We start from the raw sequence: 19800 nt of genomic DNA on the forward strand, positions 1-19800 counted from the left end.
CCCTAATAGGTGGTGCTGGTTTACGGTTTTTTACCAAGAGCCAATAATGCATTCTACAACTTTCCTTGTTGTTAAAAAAATGAATTGTGCATTCTATTAAATCACGAATTTAAACCATGACCACTTCTCGAGGAATCTCAAAGGATTTTCCTCGAATACTTATGTGAAGGAGGTTCAGTGTGGTCATGTTATTCCAACACAATATGATATTGCTGGTGCACAATCGTTGTCTTGCTTGGATACAGGGTCTGGTTTGGAGACTCTTGGATTGGTTAGTATCTTGAAGCTTAAGGTATGCTATTTGTAACATGCATGATAAATATTAATAAGTTAGTGTTGCAGCTGCCAATAGCATATGTGTTGTAGTGCTCACATTAACTATTGTGCTTTGATATTGAATGGAACTATGCAATATGAACGGCAAAATAGTTTGTATGATCATGCATGTGTGCTGCAGAAGGATTTTATTATTGTGACTATCGAAAATACTATTGGTGTTGTTTCGTTGCTTGGAAACATGCTTTAGCCTCCAAGGCTATAAGCCTACAATCGTAACTATCTTGTCGTTCATGTGAACTTCTCTTGGTTCCTTCTAACTTGTTCTATCCTCATTATTGATCTGTTCACATTTGGAAAACGTAGAATGATAACGCAAAGAATGGTGTTGCATTGCGAACATGAATGAGGTTGAAACCCTGCTTACTGAACTAGGCTATGGATTAAGTATTGCATCATCGTGTCATGTGTTTTTGACCTGGCTTGCCAAAATTAGATATATGGGTTTGCCAGAATTAGATCTTACAAACAGTAGTACTGCATTATTGTAGAGTTTTTTCTTTGTTATTAATACAAAATTACAGTAGAGGTTTCCCCTTCTCTTCATGCGTCAAAAAATAAATTTTGTAGTTACTACAATCATAGCTATTATTAGAGGGTAGAAATGATATTTTAGTGTTACTATCAGTGACCTTGATGTGGACAACATTAGTTTTTGTTGTATACCTTGATGTGGACAACATTAGTTTTTGTTGTATGTTTGATGCACTGCTCCATTTATTGCCTCAATTTTGATTGCTTCAATTCTATGGTGACAGACATAATATATATTTCATGTACTTTGTAAAAAATTTAATGTTAGTACTCCATGTTGCTGTGTTAAAATACTTAATGTGAACATCTCAAAGCCACTCTTGAAAAGTAGTATGAGAGACTCCTATATCTCACTTTTCCTTTTTTTCATCAAGCATTTCCATAGAATCATAGTGACTAGATTGTAAGAACTAGATCTTTGTGGCACGGGGGACTCATGTCAAGGGGGAAGACAAGACATGCAAGGATGGTGTCATCCGCATACAGATAGGCACTAGGGAAGTGGCCGCTGGGGGACATCACCTTCGGGATCAACCAAAACATGCGTCTTTAGGTGATCAGTAGAACCAAAAAAATTTGATATGCTAGAATGGTCGCATTGCCATTTGTACTTGCTCATCATAAAGTGAGGAAAATATGTGATGCTTTATATTTATTATTGCATCATGCTTTTGATTTACTAGAGGTTGTTGGATATGATCGAAGTGCTATTCCGAGAAGGAAGTCCAAGGCAAAGATATCTAGCACCATAAGTAGTATTTTTTGATTGTGCATGTAGGTATTCCATGCTTTTCCGCTCGTGCAAGAGAAGAGCTTGGATCATTAAGGATACGGTGCTCTTGTGGTAAATTTCTCCTATGCTTTGTAACAATAAGATGATTCTTTTGCGACATCAACCGCAGTTCGACCGACAGTTGAAGCTTGTTGCTTGGCCGATCTTACTATTGTAGGTATAATCATATCTTCGTATTTTTTTATTAGTTGAAAGCTACATAATGCCCATGAAAGGATGCACTTCTAGTAGATTTATGGTCAGCACTAAATCTGAACTTTATATTTAACTGTCATATTTCATTTTATTACTTCGTGGCAACTTCAACTTTGTATTCTTTAGACTGTAGGTGGATATTTGATCTAATTTGATGGTTTATGCTCATAACAAACAAACAAACAAAATATTATTGTACCATTTCAGTCTTTATGTACGTTAATTTTAAGTTCTCATGTATTATGTTTCTTTTTGGTGGCCACACCCAAAGCCACATGATTCTTTTATAACTTGCGGGTGCCATTTCTACTTTTATGTACTAATAGTGATATTAAAAAATTGAGAGACGATGAAGGAATATATGTCCCAAGCGCGACGGCAGACACACGGAGAGGAAGCCATAATCCCATTATGGTGTGGTACACAAGGATGGGGAGAATAAGGACAAATGCTTGCTGTCTAAAACAGTGCAAACAGTATATAATTATTGAAATATGACAATGATATGTATACAAGTTTCAACAAAAACATGATTTAACCCTTGTGAAATATGTTATGTGGTCGCTAGCTCGGTAGCTGACCCAATAGCCCGTCACGTATATTGAAGGCAAAGCCTGTCGTAGAGTAGAGATGAGTTAGCACTCTTCGACTTAGTTGTTGAATGTCTAGATGTTACCAAATAATGTATGCCTCAGCTTAATGATTCATATTAAACCGGGGCTTTCATTGGATGTTGATAATATTTTGTGTGCACATAGCCCATGTTTAGAGTATAAGGTTGATGGTCAAACTTAATTTTGAGATGTGTGTGTGCCATGTAAAATAGGATGGATGAGAGCAGTCTTTATTTGACCAAGTTGGGTGAACAAGAGAGGTGTACCTCGAAGGTCAGTCCATTATCGAACCTTTATCATAATTAGATGTGTAGAAGACTGTCATGATGATAAATATGTTCATCAAAATTTTGAATACAATCACTTGAATCTTTTATTAGCAAGTGTAATGTGATATTTGGAGCCACATGCGACATATTGTGAATTGGATTATATTTTTTATTAAATACCATATTTTTTTCTTAAGTTTATTGTTTTGTGGGCCCATGGGAACACACGAGCCTTTAACTAGTTGGTATATGTTCCCACTTTCGTTACCCCTCCTTGTGGGTATTTTATTTGAAAGAAGTATACATACCCCCCCCCCGGTGAACTTTCAGGTTTTGGTTACATCACCCCCTCAACTCAAAAACAGTTACTTAATCCCCTGGACTTTGCAATACCGGATAAAACACCCCCCGAGAGACTTTTAAGCTTGTTTTGAAAATAGTTTCGCTGACGTGGCACACTGGCCTGTTTTGTTGCTTGACTTATAGTACCACCTTTTCTAGCGACCCATATGTCAGCGTAAGCAAACTATTCCTTCCCACGACCATCTTCCTCGCCAAGCTTGCTATGGGAGCCCTTGCTCCGAGTGTTTCAAATACCTTGTTAGTCGTCGCCGCTTGGAGTCTTACCCTCGCCGTGTGCTTGGGAGGACGCCATGAGCCTTACCCTCGCCTCCGCCGTTTGATGCATAGGAGGCCGCCATGAGCCTTATCCTCTCCTCTACCACTCGGTGCATGGGAGGCTATCACGAGATTTGGTGTCGCTGCCTTCCCTCGGTGCATGAGAGGCCAACACTTGCCTAGCCCTCGACAGCATCGCTTGGCAGACGAAAGGCCGCCAACCCTTGAAGCTATCGCTCAACACAGATGAGACCGCGACGAACACGCCCTCGCCGCCGCACTCGGTGCATGGGAGATTGCTATGCCCACATGCTTCCTGGTGTGGACTTCCTAGTGGTTGGCGCTTGGAGGTCGGATGCATCGACAATGTTGGCAGTAGCCTGGCCTAAAACAAGAAGCTGGTAGTGGTGTGCGTGCGACGGAAAGCAATATGGTGCAAAGGGTCGTACGATCTCTATGCACTACGGGCCCATAAGGTGTTAGTTTCTTGCATATCAGGTAGGCAAGGTGTTCACCGCGGTCCTTTACCACCAATTCTGCATGGTTAGTTTACATATGAGGCCGCCTTGCGAGCGTACAGAGCTAGATAGATTTGTTAAGTGCACTAAGCAATTAGCTAGCCGAGGACAAAGATCAAATTTCGTATGCGGACGCTCGCCTCAACGCACAAGAAGTGTTAGGCAGAATGCGAAAGCGGAATTTTTGTTCAAACGGACTAGCCCCCAAATGTAATTGCGAGAAAGGACCACCTGCCACACAAAATGTGAGATTGGACCCCACTCTCTTGGCGGCAGGCGCGCCAGGTGACGCGTGGAACCTGTCGCCATGGTGCGAGGCGGCTGGGGCCTACCGCCACCCACCCGGGAGGTCGACCGGGAACCCCGTTGCGCTAGCTTCACGTTGCCGTAACTGGCAGATGGTGTGGCCATGCCACCACGGTTCGAGGCGGACGACCTGGTCACTGCACACTTCGCATTGATAGTGTTGACGGCGCGGATTACCACGTGACGGCGTTGGTTCCTATGCAAATAGATGTTGATTCCTGCTGCTATTGTCTGCTTTTTTAAAACAGATGTTGATTCCTGCTGCTATTGTCTGCTTTTTCTAAATAGATGATGATTCCTGTTGGGCATGCTAGATGCAGCGGTGTTGTTTCTACGGCGGACGCGATAGCATGTTTTATCTTGTTTTGCCGATAACACAATGCTCCTCTTCTTTATATACACGATGTCGTTGCCTACTCTCTCACGATCTTCTGTTTCTGCTTCCGCGCATACTATTTGCTCTTTTTCACTCTTCTCTTCCTGTCAAGGACAACTCAAGAACAACTCTATAGACATTTTTAGTGGCGATTTAGGACGATTTATAGTTGTATTTTGAAGATGTCGTAGTTGATAAAAAAGATAGATCAAGGTAAGAGCTGTCCATTTTTGTTGGTCGTGTTCGCATGCATGATGTTTTTATTTTGTTTGATTAGTTTCTAAGTATGTGTTTTCTGCTGTTTTAGGTGGTATATTATCACTTTATGGAATAATTTAGAGCTTTAGGAGTACGATTTTGCCATGCGATATGAACTACTAAGTTGAAGATCAAGGTATGACCTTTGCAATACATGAATTCTTATGGGCATACAGGTTGGAAACTAGTTAGTTTTATAGCCCGTCATTACTGCTTAGAAGTTATAAACATTTTCATATGAGATATTCTGCATTTAAAGTAGTATTTCACGGAAGAGTATGTTGAAAATGTTATAGATCATTGTTAATTGATGGTTTGTCTATTCTGCATTTATAGTAGTATTTCACGAACTTCTCTTAAACGTTAAGGTTGAGTTAGAGACGGAATTTGAACAACAAATATTTGACTGTATTGGTCATTGCATGATTAAATGTGATGTTATTTCATGCATGCAACTATTATTTTGAAACTTTTGGCAGCGGAAAAAAATTATATGTGTAATATTTTTGTTCATGTGATAATAGGTCGACTTCGTTGATATATTACTGCTGATATGTTCATGCATGCAACTGCTATTTTGAAACTTTTGGCAGCAGAAAAAAATTGTGTGTGTAATATTTTTGCTTATGTGATAGTAGGTTGACTCCGTTAATATATTACCGATGTTATGTCCACGCATGCAATTGCTATTTTGAAACTTTTGGCAGCAGAAAAACATGTGTGTATAATATTTTTGTTCATGTGATAATAGGTCGATTCCGTTGATATATTAATAGTGATATGTTCATGCTGACAGATATTTTTTATTCGGAAGGATATCCTTATTGAACGAGAGGTATAAATGATGTTGTGCAATTTTCCGAATATTTTTTTGTGTAGATGTATTGTTACAAAAAATGTTACCGTTGTTTGTGAATATTTGTCAAATTATTATATATAAATAAATAATTATTATTGGTTGTATTACAATATAAATATAATAATATAAATATAAATAAACAAAATTAAAGATATGCTTGTTTTAATTTACCAACGATGTGAATATGGCTGCTCGTTTTAATCGACTAACGATGTAAATATGGCTGCTCGTTAGGTACTATGGAAAATTTGTTAGTATTCTATGGGACATCGTGCGTGACTGTCCTTCCCGTGTGGATGTGTCTAGGTGTGGGTGACTACGGTTGTAGTGAGAAACATGGTCAATGTAGGGTATGCGACAGTTAGAAGGTGCATCCGACCAGTCCTTGGTTCACTGATGGATGGGGGAAAATGACCATGGAGGCTTTCGTGGTTGACGGGGGTAATGATGGGATAGTTGCCCGTTGGGGTCTACAGCGGGCTATTGGTGAAAAAGCGTGGGCGTCGTACATGGGGTTTGCAAGCAATCCAATAACTCCATGTTTGGACAACTCATGATGTAGGTGGAGTTCATTTTTGTCACCGATGTCACCGAGTGCAGTAGCGGAGGCGGTGAGGCCGAGTTGGCCATCATTATAGCCCCCAGCGCCGGCCCATCGGAACCAACAGGCGGCCAAGGGATTGCTGGAGGCGCTAGATGATGACGATGATGGTCATTCTTCTGCCTCTTCGGAATCAGATGATGATGAAGTTGTTCCTCCTGAGAGGGCGGTGGCTGCACCAATGAACCGAGAGTTTTTACAGGTTATGAGCATCACCAATGAATTTCGATGTGCTTCTGGCCTAGAAGTGGGAAGTGTGGTCGTTGGGCAGATTTTCCGAGATAAGAAATTTGCTTACCAAGCAATAAATAGCTATGCAATCTCCATACACTAGTAGCATAGAGTGAAGAAGTTTGATAAAAAGGAGTTGAAGGTCATATGCATCCATCGCGAAGAGGGTTGCCGCGAAAGAGTTATTGCTCGTTGGTAGCCTGGGGTATGTCAGCCATGGCATATCACAAAAATAGTGGAACATGGCTATGAGCAAACTGGCACTCTTTCAGACCACCGCAATGTGACTGCAGAATACGTGTCACAGATGATGCAAATGACTGTGCAGCAAAGTCTTAATATTAGTATTAGGGCTTTGCAGGAAACTGCATCTGATCAGATTGGCTTCCCTGTCAGCTACAACAAAGTCTTGATATTAGTAATAGGGCTGTGGTTCCTAAGTTGCCTAAAGATGGGGGTCGTCAAAGATCGCGAAGGGGTTTGCATCAACTCTGATCACAACACTGGGCTATTAAGTGCACTCGACATAATTAAGGCTTTAGAAGATGCAGAATGGGGTGGCCCGATCTAGAGACAAGGTGGTGCATGAGGCATTTGGCAGGTAATTTTTATTCCAAATTCAAAAACAAAAATTGGTTCAAGTTATTCAAGAGGATGTGCATGCAGAAAACTGAAGCCAAAATGAATGCTATCTGGACAGGTGTCAATGGTGATATCGAGCGCGCATCCCTGCCGGAGAGGGAAGACTGGAGAGGACATCGGACATCAATAAATTTAAGCCAGTGGATCAACGAGAATTTTCCCCATTTGTATAAGTGGCGCAGTCTCCCGACACTGGGTCTCGGTACGGTATAATGACGAGCAACATGTTAGAGGTGTACAATGGTGTTCTTAAAGGGATGAGATCCCTACCTATCACAACCCTAATCGATGAAACTTGGAACCGGACCGTGTCATACTTTGCAGATAGAGTCACCATCGCCAAGGCACAAGTTGAGTTGAACAAGCCCTGGTCTGAGAAGATGCAAAGACATCTTGATGAGAAAGCAAAGAAGTACCAAAGCCATGGTTACATGAAGGTAGATGCACTTAGGAATAAATGGGAAGTCAATGTGCGAGCCAAGTATGTTAAGGGTCACCACGGAGGATAAAAAAAATTAAGTTGTGACCCTTGGCACAACCTCGTGTGAGTGCACTTGCAACAAGCCCAAGCTTGTGGGATACTTGCAACGCCCAAGATGCGATCCTATCCTTATTTTGGCACGAGGGCCTCGACAGGGATAGAAGTGCATCTTGTTGTTTTGCAAGAATGGATATCGTTACAAGTACATGTACATAAGACATGAGTATATGGAATTGGCTTACAATCGCCACAAGCTACATCATGAACAACACAATACAACAATATATTCAAACACCATGTAGAATAGCAAGGTCCGACCACGGACTAAAATCAAACGATAATAGAACGACGTCCATCCTTTCTATCCCAGGCCGCCGGCCTGGAACCCATCCTAGATCGATGAATAATAAGTAGAAGAAACTCCAAATAGAATAATCATCATGCTCACGTCAAATTATCACTTTACCTGTACCTATAATTGTTGTTGTAGTAATCTGTGAGCCACATGGGAATCAACAATCTCATTTCCAAAGTTATCAAGACTAGCAAAGCTTAATGGGTGAGGTATGGTTAAGTGGTGAGGCTGCAACAAGCAACTAAGCATTTATTTGAATGGCTAACTTACGAGTACAAAAATAAGAGGCGGTGATCTACACATAAACGGGTGTGAACAAATAATGATCTCGAAGTGATCCTGGACACCTACTTACGTCAGACATAACCCCATCGTGTCCTCTTCCGGATCGAGAACTCACGAGAAGAGACAGTCACGGTTACACTCGGTTGGCATATTTTAATTAATTTTACTTCAAGTTTGCTATGATCATGTGTTAAAGAAAGTTTCCAAGTTGCCACATAACCGCGGCCACGGCTCTCAGAAAGATTTAACCCTGCAGGGGTGCTCCAACTAGTCCATCACAAACTACTACAAGCTGCGTCGAAAACCTCGACCACACAAAACCCGTGGTCTCCTCGGATTCCTGGTGGAAAACCTCAACCTAGAGATAGCCCAAAGTATCCTCGGAATCCCACGCACAAGATGTTTGATAAAGGTAAAACAAATATAGCAAGGCTGCCCGACGTGTCGATGAACCAGATAGGAACCGCGTATCTCGTTCTCACGACACGACTGGATGAGCAGAGTGTACAATGTCCTGATAGAAATCACCCGAGTTGCCCCGGGTTGGCCCCGCACACGACTCTGTTTAGGAACACCACCATCAACACTAGCCCTCCTTGTATTATGTTGAATTAATCCTCAAGTTCATGACGCCCTATGTTTTAATAATGATGTTCAGTATTGTTATGTTGGAAAAATACAGTACCAATGTTAGGCCTTGCGAGAAGAGTTTTATCCCAAAACGAATGTCAAGGGGGTCCGCATAACAACCCCAAGCATGTTAGGAGCGCTCAGTTATAGAAAATAACACCGGTACACAAGTAACTAGGGCGGCAAAGATGGAACAAAAAACCAGGCTAGAAGGCCAAGCCTTCCACCTTTTACCAAGTATATAGGTTCATTAAATTAAATAACAATTATATGGTGATATAACAAGGAACCCATGTTTTCCCATGGAAGCAACTACACCTGCAACTAGCCATGCTATCACAAGGCTGAGCAAACGGTGACGTAGCCAAACAAGGGCTTGCTGGGATGTGGAGGGGGTTAGCGGCTTTTCATGGCAATGCTGGGAGGTTGAACATAATAGGTGGTAGGCCGCAACACATAGCATAAGAAACGAGACAACTAGCATGTCAATGATAGTAATGATATGTAACACCCAAGATGCGATATATCCTTATTTTGGCACGAGGGCCTCGATAGGGATAGAAGCGCATCTCGTCGTTTTGCAAGAATGGATATTGTTACAAGTACATGTACTGAAGAGATGTGTATATGTAATTGGCTTACACTCGCCACAAGCTACATCAAAATCACATCAATACAATAACATATTCAATCACCATGTAGAAGAACAGGGTCCGACTATGGACGAAAACAAACGATAAAATAACGACGTCCATCCTTGCTATCCCAGGCTAATGGCCTGGAACCCATCCTAGATCGATGAAGAATAATAAGAAGAAGAAACTCCAAATAGAACAATCATCGCGCTCAAGTCAAAGTATTGCTTTACCTGTACCTGCAACTGTTGTTGTAGTACTCTGTGAGCCACACGGACTCAACAATCTCATTTCCAAAGGTATCAAGACGCAAAGCTTGATGGCTGAGGTATGGTTAAGTGGTGAGGTTGCAGCAAGCGACTAAGCATTTATTTGGGGTGGCTAACTTACAAGTACAAGAATAAGAAGGGGTGATGATCTACGCATAATGGACGTGTACTAATACTGATCAAACGCATGATCCTGAACACCTACTTACGTCAGACATAACCCCACCGTGTCCTCTTCCGGATATAGAACTCGCGAGAAGAGACAGTCATGGTTACGCATACAGTTGTCAAGTTTTAATTAAGTTTACTTTACGTTATCTAGAACTGGATGTTAAACAAACTTTCCAAGTTTGCCCCATAACCGCGGGCACGGCTTTCCGAAAGATTTAACCCTGCAGGGATGCTCCAACTAATCCATCACAAATTACCAGAAGCTGCATAGAAACCCTCGACGACGGATCTCGTGATCTCCTTGGATTCCTTAGTGGAAAACCTCAACTGTGAGATAGCCCAAAGCATCACCAGAATACCGATGCACAAGACAATCGAGAAAGGTAAAACAAATCTAGCAAGGCCGCCCGGCGTGTCGACGACCCCGATAGGAGCCGCGTATCTCATTCTCACGACACGATGGATAAGCGCAGCGTACAGTGCGTGATATACATCAACCAAATTGCCCCGGGTTGGCCCCACAAACATCTCTGTTTAGGACCAGCACCATTAGCACTCGCCCTCCCTGTATTATGTTGAATTACTCCTCAGGTAGCCCTAACTCCCTATGCATCAATTAATTATCAGTACTATTATGTTGGGCAAATATAGTACCAATGTTCGACCTTGCCAGACAAGTTTTACCCCAAACAGAAGTCAAGTGGGTCCCCATAACAAATCCAAGCATGTTAGGAGTGCTCATTTATGGAACATAACACCGGTAGCCGAAACTAAGGCAACAAAGGTGGAACAAAGCACCAGTCTAGAGGGCCAAGCCTTTCACGTTTTACCAAGTATATAGGTGCATTAAATTAATTAGCAATAATATGGTGTTATAGCAAGGAACCCGTGTTTTTCACATGGAAGCAACTGCACCTACAATAAAAAACGTTATGAGAAGGCTGAGCAAGCGGTAACATAGCCAAACAATGGTTTGCTGGGATGTGGAAAGGTTAAAGGTTTTTCATGGCAATGTCGAGAGGCTTATTAAATAGGTGGTAGGCAGCGAGACATAGCGAATAAACAAAACAACTAGCATGACAATGATAGTAATGGTATCTAGGGAAATGGTCATCTTGCGTGTGATCCCGCTTGGAAGAAGAACGAACCCATGAAGCAGATGAACCGACGTAGTCGAATGAATCCCCACACTCCAAAGCGGATCGGAACTCTATCAAGAAGAAATAATCGGGAAACAACAATCAACACTCGATAACACCACACATATGCATGACATGATGCATAACACATATGACGCATGTCTTCTTTAGTTATGCATGACACGACAAAACAAAACAATTTATTAGTACACATTAAATGATGCTCAATATGCAATGAGTTGCATATTGACGAAACTCCATATTTAAATTATTTAGTTCACTCCCGTTTAGGTACACGACAATATTAAATGTTGTTAAAAATGGCAAGAGGTGAAGCATAAATAAATTACATATGTGTTGGAAACAACATATAGCATCTCCGAAATGACCCCACATGTTAATTTCGAAATCTATCCAGATCTGATCTAAATATATTTTAGAGTTGTTAAACGGGGAAAAAGATGTCACCATGTTGTTCTACACATTTTTCTAGCCAAGGTACATATGTGGAACATTTTAATCGGAGCTACGGTTAATTAGCTACGAATTAATTCATTTTAATATTGTATCTATGCAAAATTAATTAAGCAGGACATTTTAACATTTTTATCATGCATGAAAGTGGCATTTTGCGAAACTACACAAAATTCTAAACATTTAACATATCTAAAGTTTTTACATGCGATGCATGGATATTAAGTTATTAGCAATTTAAAATATGCACTTAATCTCAAATCAGATAATTCACACATTAAATAATAAAATCGCTACAGGAAAAAAATAACTACACCGGCCGAATCTACACATGGGCTGAAGTGGGCGCAAATCAACTAAACAATGCACTGGGCGCTAAATAGCACGTTAGGTGGGCTTCGGGGGAGACTCAGCATGGGCCTCGGGACCGTCGGTGGAGTAGGCCGGGGCGATCTAGTGTGGGGAGAGTGGGCCGATGCTGGCTGGGCTGGCCTGAGGAGCGCGCTGGGCCTCGGGGCACCTGCTAGGCTGAAGGCGAGGGAGCGTGTGCTGACGTTCGTGGCCCTCCCGCTTGACCTGGCGAGCACAAGCGGCGGCGGCGGCAAAACGAGAGGGCACCGACGACGGCTCGTGGCGCGGATCTAGTAAGAAACCGACGCGGGGTGACGTAAGGCAGCCGGATCTGGCGACCGGTGGCCGGATCTGGCTCTAGGGCGACCGGGGCTGACCACGCGGTGGCGGGCGGGAGCCTGGCTCCATGGCGGGGGCAAGCTCCTCCCATGGCGGCTTGGAGGCGACGCAAGCACGGGACGACGTCGGGTGAGGGTGCCCGAGGCGCAATCAGCAGGATCGGCCGTGGCGAGGCACCTCTGGTGAGTGACCGATCGGAGGCGAGGTGTGGGGAGAGCTCGGGGGTGCGGGACACCAGGGTACGAGTGAGGATTCGCGGAGGCGGTGGGATCCGAGCCCAGGACAGGATTGAGATGGGCTTCGGCGGGCCCGCGCGGGAGGTGGGAGATAAGGCGGGTGGGAGGCGGATGAGGGTTGGCTCAACGCGGAAATCGAGGGTGGCTAGGGTTTGGTCAAATTGGACAGGGAAGGTTTGCTTAAATAGGAATGGGGCTAGGTTCTGGGTATTTTGCTCGGTTTCGGACTATTGCATCGCGATCCGACGTCTCCAATCGGAGGGGGTTTGCTAGGTGGGTTATTGGGGTGTGCAGAGTAAGATGGGTCAACATGATAGGGAAGTTTTGGCCCGTGACACGCATTTTTGAAACACCGAAAACGTCAGAGGAATAAACCGATGACGGTGCCGCTACGGTCGACCGTTCGGATATCAAACGGACTCCGACTGCGATGAAATTTGGCAGGCGGCCTACCTACATTAAAACAAGACCGCACGCCAAGTTTCAAGACAATCCGAGAATATTTTATACACACTTTTAAAAACAATAATTTTAATGATGCTACGAGCGCGTGCGTGTGTGATTGGTATCAAACGGTCAACGACGAAACGGAGAGAACCGGCAATTGCGAACGGATGCAAGTTTTGAAAATATGACGGCCACGGAGTGGAGATGCAATGCGGAAAATGCGCATGATGCGATGATGAATGCGACATCCAAATAAATTACAGGGCAACAACGGAATAAAAGGGGAATCTTCTGGAGCGTCGGTTCTGGGTTGTTACAACTCTCCTACACTAACAAGAAATCTTGCCCCGAGATCTAAGAATGAAAGGGGAAGGGGAAGATGAAAGAGCAAAAGGTAAAACTTAGTTGCTTCTTGACAAACGAGTGAATCCAATGAATCATGAAAGGTTGCAAGGAGATGAAGAATGATATGAGAAACAAGCAAGAATTCAAACAAAATTTTGGCAGCACTTCGGTAGGAAAGAGGGCAAAATTTGATAAGATGGATAGATCTTGAAAAGATTCACAACAATCCAACTAAATTTATAAGCAAGGAAAGAATATGATCTTGACAAAACTAGATGATAGATTCAAAGAGAGCAACACCACAACAACTACGTGATAAAAGAATAGAACTAGATCACGAGAAGAAGAGAACGGAGAAGACAATGACAACTTCCACCACAATTGAATTTGATAAGCATCCCGACAAGAAGAATTGAACGAAATTGTTGGAAAACCAACAACAAAAGAACAATCTTGTTGTGGACTTATGCAAACCATCTCAAAATTATGAGGTGATAACCAACCACTAACAAAACAAAGATTGTTTGGGAGCATCAAGAGAGGCAAACTTTTGTCACCAAGAGGATGTATTGAGAACTTGGGTCAACGATAATCACCATAATAGCAACAATCCTTAGGAAATGCTTTAGGTGAAGTCTAAACCAAGATAGCTCAATGGAAGAAAGATGGGTTGAAAATACCTCATGATTGAAGGAATTGGTGGTTTTAAATATCTCATTGTTGAAACAAATTCCCTTCGAGACTCCTCCACTAACAAGAATGCTATAACACCACCTCAAAGAATGAATGAAGGAAGAATTTCTCTTTGAAATGCAAGATAAAGAATACTTGAGGTTCTCCAACAAGAATATTGAAGAACACCTTGAGATCGAAGAAAATCCTTGATGAACCACCATTAAGAGCCTCCGTATACAAATGAATGATCAAAATAAATGAAGGTTGAAAATAATAAGATTATGGTCTTGAAAGATTTAGATGAAGCTCCACGAAGAGATACTTGAGAAAACTTGCAAGTCAGGAAAAGAAAAGATAAGAACACTTGGGATAAGGAATTAGATATCATGAACAACTCCAGAAGAAGGATTGAAATAACCTCAAGGAACAAGAATAAGAATTATGTTATGCTTATCCTTCACATGTTAAATTGATGACAAGCAACATATTTGGCATATCACTTATTCTTCATGAAAATATTGAGGAGAGATACGAGCACAAAATTGAAGAAGACTTCAACGAAACACCGGTAAGAATTTGGAATGAAAGAGTATAAAACAATGAACTAGGCTACATGAGGAGAAGAGAGCATGATTCGATTAAAGAATGCTTGAACAAGCCAACGGTAAGAATTGCAACGAATGGGAATATCATGAATGAATGAAGATACATGAGAACGAAGAGATCATAATCCACCTGAAGAATTTAGAACATATGGGGATATTAGAAATGAATGGTATACATGAGAACGAATAGGTCTTGAGCCGCCTAACAGAAACTTGAATGAGGCACCAAAATAATTGAGATACGATGAAGGAACAACAATTGAGAAGAATTTGAGAATGAAAGATGAAAGTTGGGAACGAAGAAATCTTCTGAAATGATGTCTTTCAGAGGATTGAGAAATGAAAACAACTCTGAAATACACCGGATAGATATGGAAGGAATTCCCATGATTGAAAACAATTGATAGGACATCACAAAGCTGAGGCCATGAATCTTCAAAATAATGGACAAATATTTAAGAGAAACACTTCTTCGGTCTTTAAGCTAAGAATGATGAGAAGGAGCACCACCAAAATTACGAAGACACTCGAGAATAATGAAGAAAGAAAGGTTGAGCCAATAATGAAAATAATTTAACGTGATCTTTGAGAAGGAATTGATACGTTGATAACCCACAAGTATAGGGGATCGCAACAGTTTTCGAGGGTAGAGTATTCAACCCAAATTTATTGATTCGACTCAAGGGGAAGCGAAAGAATATTCTCAAGTATTAGCAGTTGAGTTGTCAATTCAACCACACCTGAAAGATTTAGTGTCTGCAACAAAGTATCAGTAGCAAAGTAGTATGATAGCAGCAGTAGCAACAGTAACCAGTAGCAGCAAAGTGATAGCAGTAGCAACAGTAGTGGCAAAGTAACGTAGCAAGGACCCGTAGTAAAAGACTCATAGGAATTGGATCGGTGATGGATAATTATGCCGGATGCTATTCATCATGTAACAGTTATAACATACAGAGATAAGTAACTAGCTCCCGTTCGTCAATCTAATGTAGGCATGTATTCCGTATGTAGTCATACGTGCTTAGGGAAAAGAACTTGCATGCCATCTATTGTCCATCCCTCCCGTGGCAGCGAGGGCCTAATGGAAACTACGGGATATTAAGGTTCTCCTTTTAATAAAGAACCGGACCAACGCATTAACACTTGGTGAATACATGAACTCCTCATACTATGGACATCTCCGGGAGTGGTTCCGGCTATTGTCACTCCGGGGTTGCCGGGTCATAACACATAGTAGGTGACTACAACTTGCAAGATAGGATCTAAAACACACATATATTGGCGACAACATAATAGGTTTAGATCTGAAATCATGGCACTCGGGCCCTAGTGACAAGCATTAAGCATGTCAAAGTAGTAGCAACATTAATCTCAGAACATAGTGGATACTAGGGATCAATCCCCGTCAAAACTAACTCGATTACATGATAGATCTCATCCAACCCATCACCGTCCAGCAAGCCTACGATGAGATTACTCACGAACGGTGAAGAGCATCATGGAATTGGCGATGGAGGAAGGTTGATGATGACGATGGTGACAATCTCCCCTCTCCGGAGCCCAGAACGGACTCCAGATATGCCCTCTAGATGAAGAACAGGAGGTGGCGGCGCCTCCGTATCGTAAAACACGATGAATCCTTCTCCCTAATTTTTTTCCGGACGAATCGGAATATATAGAGCTGGATTGAGAGGCGGTGGAGCGTCGTGGGCTCCACAAGCCTGCCAGGCACGACCAGGGGGCCTGCGCCTGGTGGGCTTGTGGGCTCCATGCTCCACGTCCTCCGCTGATTCTTGCGCCAGTATTTTTCATTAATTCCAGAAAAATTCTCCGTAAATTTTTAGGTCATTCTTAGAACTTTTATTTCTTCGCAAAAACAACACCATGGCAATTCTACTGAAAACATCATTAGTCCGGGTTAGTTCCATTCAAATCATGCAAATTAGAGTCCAAAACAAGGGCAAAAGAGTTCGGAAAAGTAGATACGACGGAGACGTATCAACTCCCCCAAGCTTAAAGCCTAGCTTGTCCTCAAGCAATTCAGTTGACAAACTGAAAGAGACAAAAGAAAAACTTGGACAAACTCTGTTTGATCTTCTTGTTGCAACTATGTCTAACTCATAACCAGAATTTCAGCAAGATCACAAGCAAACCACATAAGTAAATGACATCTAGGTCTCACGGTAAACTCATATCAATGGCATAATCAACTAGCGAGCAAATAATAATAAGTCTAAAATGTCAACACTTCAATCAAAACAATCATGAAGCAGTACGAACAGATGGTATCTCGCTAGCTCTTTCTGAGACCGCAAAACATAAATGCAGAGCACCTTCAAAGACCAAGGGTGACTAATCATTATAATTCATGGCAATGAAGATCCAGTCACAGTCATACTCAACACAGTTAAAAGTAAAGCATAAAAATGACAGAGGTGCTCTCTAATTGGTGATTTTATAAGAGGAGGATGACTCAACAGGAACATAAATAGACAGGCCCTTCACAGAGGAAAGCATTGATTTGCAAAGGTGCCAGAGCTCAAGCTTTGAAAACAGAGATAATAATTTTGGGTGGCATGCTTTCATTGTCAACGCAATGACTAAGAGTTCTCACCATCTTCCACGCTACACATGCTATAGGAGGTTCCCAAACAGAAAAGTAAAGTTTTGACTCCCCCACCACCAATCAACCACACTCCACGACTAGCCGAATACTCGAGTGCTATCCATACCAACATCAATCTAGAGGAGTTTTGTTTGCAATTATCTTTTCGATTTGAGCATGGAACTCGGAATTCCAATTACCGGCCCCTTTCTCGTAAATGATAGTGAATAAACACATATTGAGGATAACACGCCTAGCATGGAAGATACTGATAGCCCCCTGTCACCACATGAGTGGTTCGGGCATGCAAAATAGATTATTTCTTGAAGGTTTAGAGAGTGGCACATGCAAATTTACTTGGAATGGCAGGTAGATACCGCATATAGGTAGGTATGGTGGACTCATATGGAACAAATTTGGGTTTATGGAAGTGGATGCACAAGCAGTATTCCTGCTTAGTACAAGTGAAGGCTAGCAAAAGACTGGGAAGCGACCAACTAGAGAGCGACAACAGACATCAAAATGCATTGAGATTAACTAACATTGAGTGCAAGCATGAGTAGGAAATAAATCACCATGAACATGAATATCATAGAGGCTATGCTGATTTTGTTTCAACTACATGCATAAACATGCGCCAAGTCAAGCCACTTGAATCATTCAAAGGAGGATACCATCCTATCATACTACAACACATTCATCTCAAAATTCATGTGGGCATCCAAGACAAACCATTATAAGCTCCTAGCTAAGTAAGCATGGCATAAGCAACTATGATCTCTAAGTTGTCATTGCAAACATGTTTCTCTCACAACAAAGCTGAATCAGGCACGATGAGCTAGTCATATTTACAAAAACAAAATAGATCGAGTTCATACCAGCTTTTCCAGGCTCAGTCACTTCATCATATATCGTCATTATTGCCTTTCACTTGCACGACCGAATGATGTGAACAATAATAAGTGTGCTCGTGCATTGGACTACACTGGAATCTGCATGCAAACACAAAGAAGAAGACAAAGTAATATGGCTCTTTAACAGATAAACAGGTATGCATGCCAGAGCCACTAAACATTGTAACCATGATCTTCTACCTTTACCCAAAGAAAAATAAAACTATTTACACGGGAAAGCTCCCAACAAGCAAAAGAAGAAAAGGAAAATCTTTTTGGGTTTTCTCAAACTAGACAGACACACGAAAAGAAAACGAGAAAAAGAAAATAAACTAGCATGGATGATACAGTGGAAAAGTGTGAACACGGACGAACAAAGTGAAAGCATAAGCAAGAATATAATGTTGGTGAGAAACACGTACTCCCCCAAGCTTAGGCTTTTGGCCTAAGTTGGTATACTCCCATGGAGGGAAATAACTAGCTCCGGATACTCCGGAGTGGACTGAGGATGCCACTGCTGTGTGAGCTCCTCTGGCTCCCACTGATAAACTGGCGCCTGGTACTCGACTGGTGGCTCGGGCACAGGCACCTGTGGTTGGGCTAGGCCCCAATATGCGTAGATGTACGAGGGCATAATAATGTACCTGCCTGCATGAAGATTGAACAAAAAAGGAGCAGGCAAAGTAATAGTCTCACGAGTACCCTGACTAAACACCAGGTTATAAATCATCCTTCTATTTGTATCTCTATCAAGAAAGTCATGGCGAACCATGCTATCGTAATCTAGATATCTCTCGGGAAGAATAATATCTTCTTCCTCCTCTAGTCTAATAGGTATCTCAAAGTGTCTAGCAAGACGAGTAGCATAGATACCTCCATAGACAATGCCTTTAGAATGGTTCGTGTTCAACCGTTGAGCTACTATAGCGCCCAAGCTATAAGTTTTATCGTTATAAAGGGCTTCACGCAAGACCGCAAGATCTGGGGAACTAAGTGACCCAGCTTTCCCATGGCCAATCAAACATTTTCCCACAAATAATGAGAAGTACCGAAGCACGGGGAAATGAATGCTAGCAGCTCTAGCGCAAGACACTCCTCTCTCCTCTCCTACAACAATAGTATCGATGAAAGCTTCCAAGTCCCGTGGACGAGGTTCATGAATATCCCCAACGTAAGGTAATTTGCAGACATTGCAAAAATCCTGGAGTGACATGCGCTGGGGGATATCATAAAGTTTGAACTCAACCATAGGAAGATTCTTCCTCGAGTAGAAGTTAAAGCTTTGTACGAAGATATTAGTGAGGAGGAGGTATTGCAGACACTTATCTTCAATGAAGGCGGTAAGGCCTGCGTTTTCCACCAAGTGACAAAAGTGCTCATAAAGTCCAGTTGCACGTAAGAACACGTCACTTGGCCACTCGCATGCTCGAACTTCTGCGACTCGAGGGACCAGATACTTGGGCTTCTTCTCACTTCCATCATCCTTGGGGTCACGGCTTGAAGAGACTCTTAAGAACCTCCTCATCTTCTCCCTTTTCTATCTCTGAAAATTCTGAAATTTTTAGAGATTCTAAGGAAAGGTGAACAAGGCTCAACAAAACTCATAGCGACTACTCCCACAAGTGCCTAGAGGCCATATTACGCATCAAAACCACTTAGGACCAGCTAGAATTAGCATGCAAAGCTCAAGAACATGGTCACCAAGGCAGCAAAAA

The sequence above is a fragment of the Hordeum vulgare genome, chromosome 7H (genome assembly GCF_904849725.1).
Source record: "Hordeum vulgare subsp. vulgare chromosome 7H, MorexV3_pseudomolecules_assembly, whole genome shotgun sequence".
Classification (NCBI taxonomy): Eukaryota; Viridiplantae; Streptophyta; class Magnoliopsida; order Poales; family Poaceae; genus Hordeum; species Hordeum vulgare.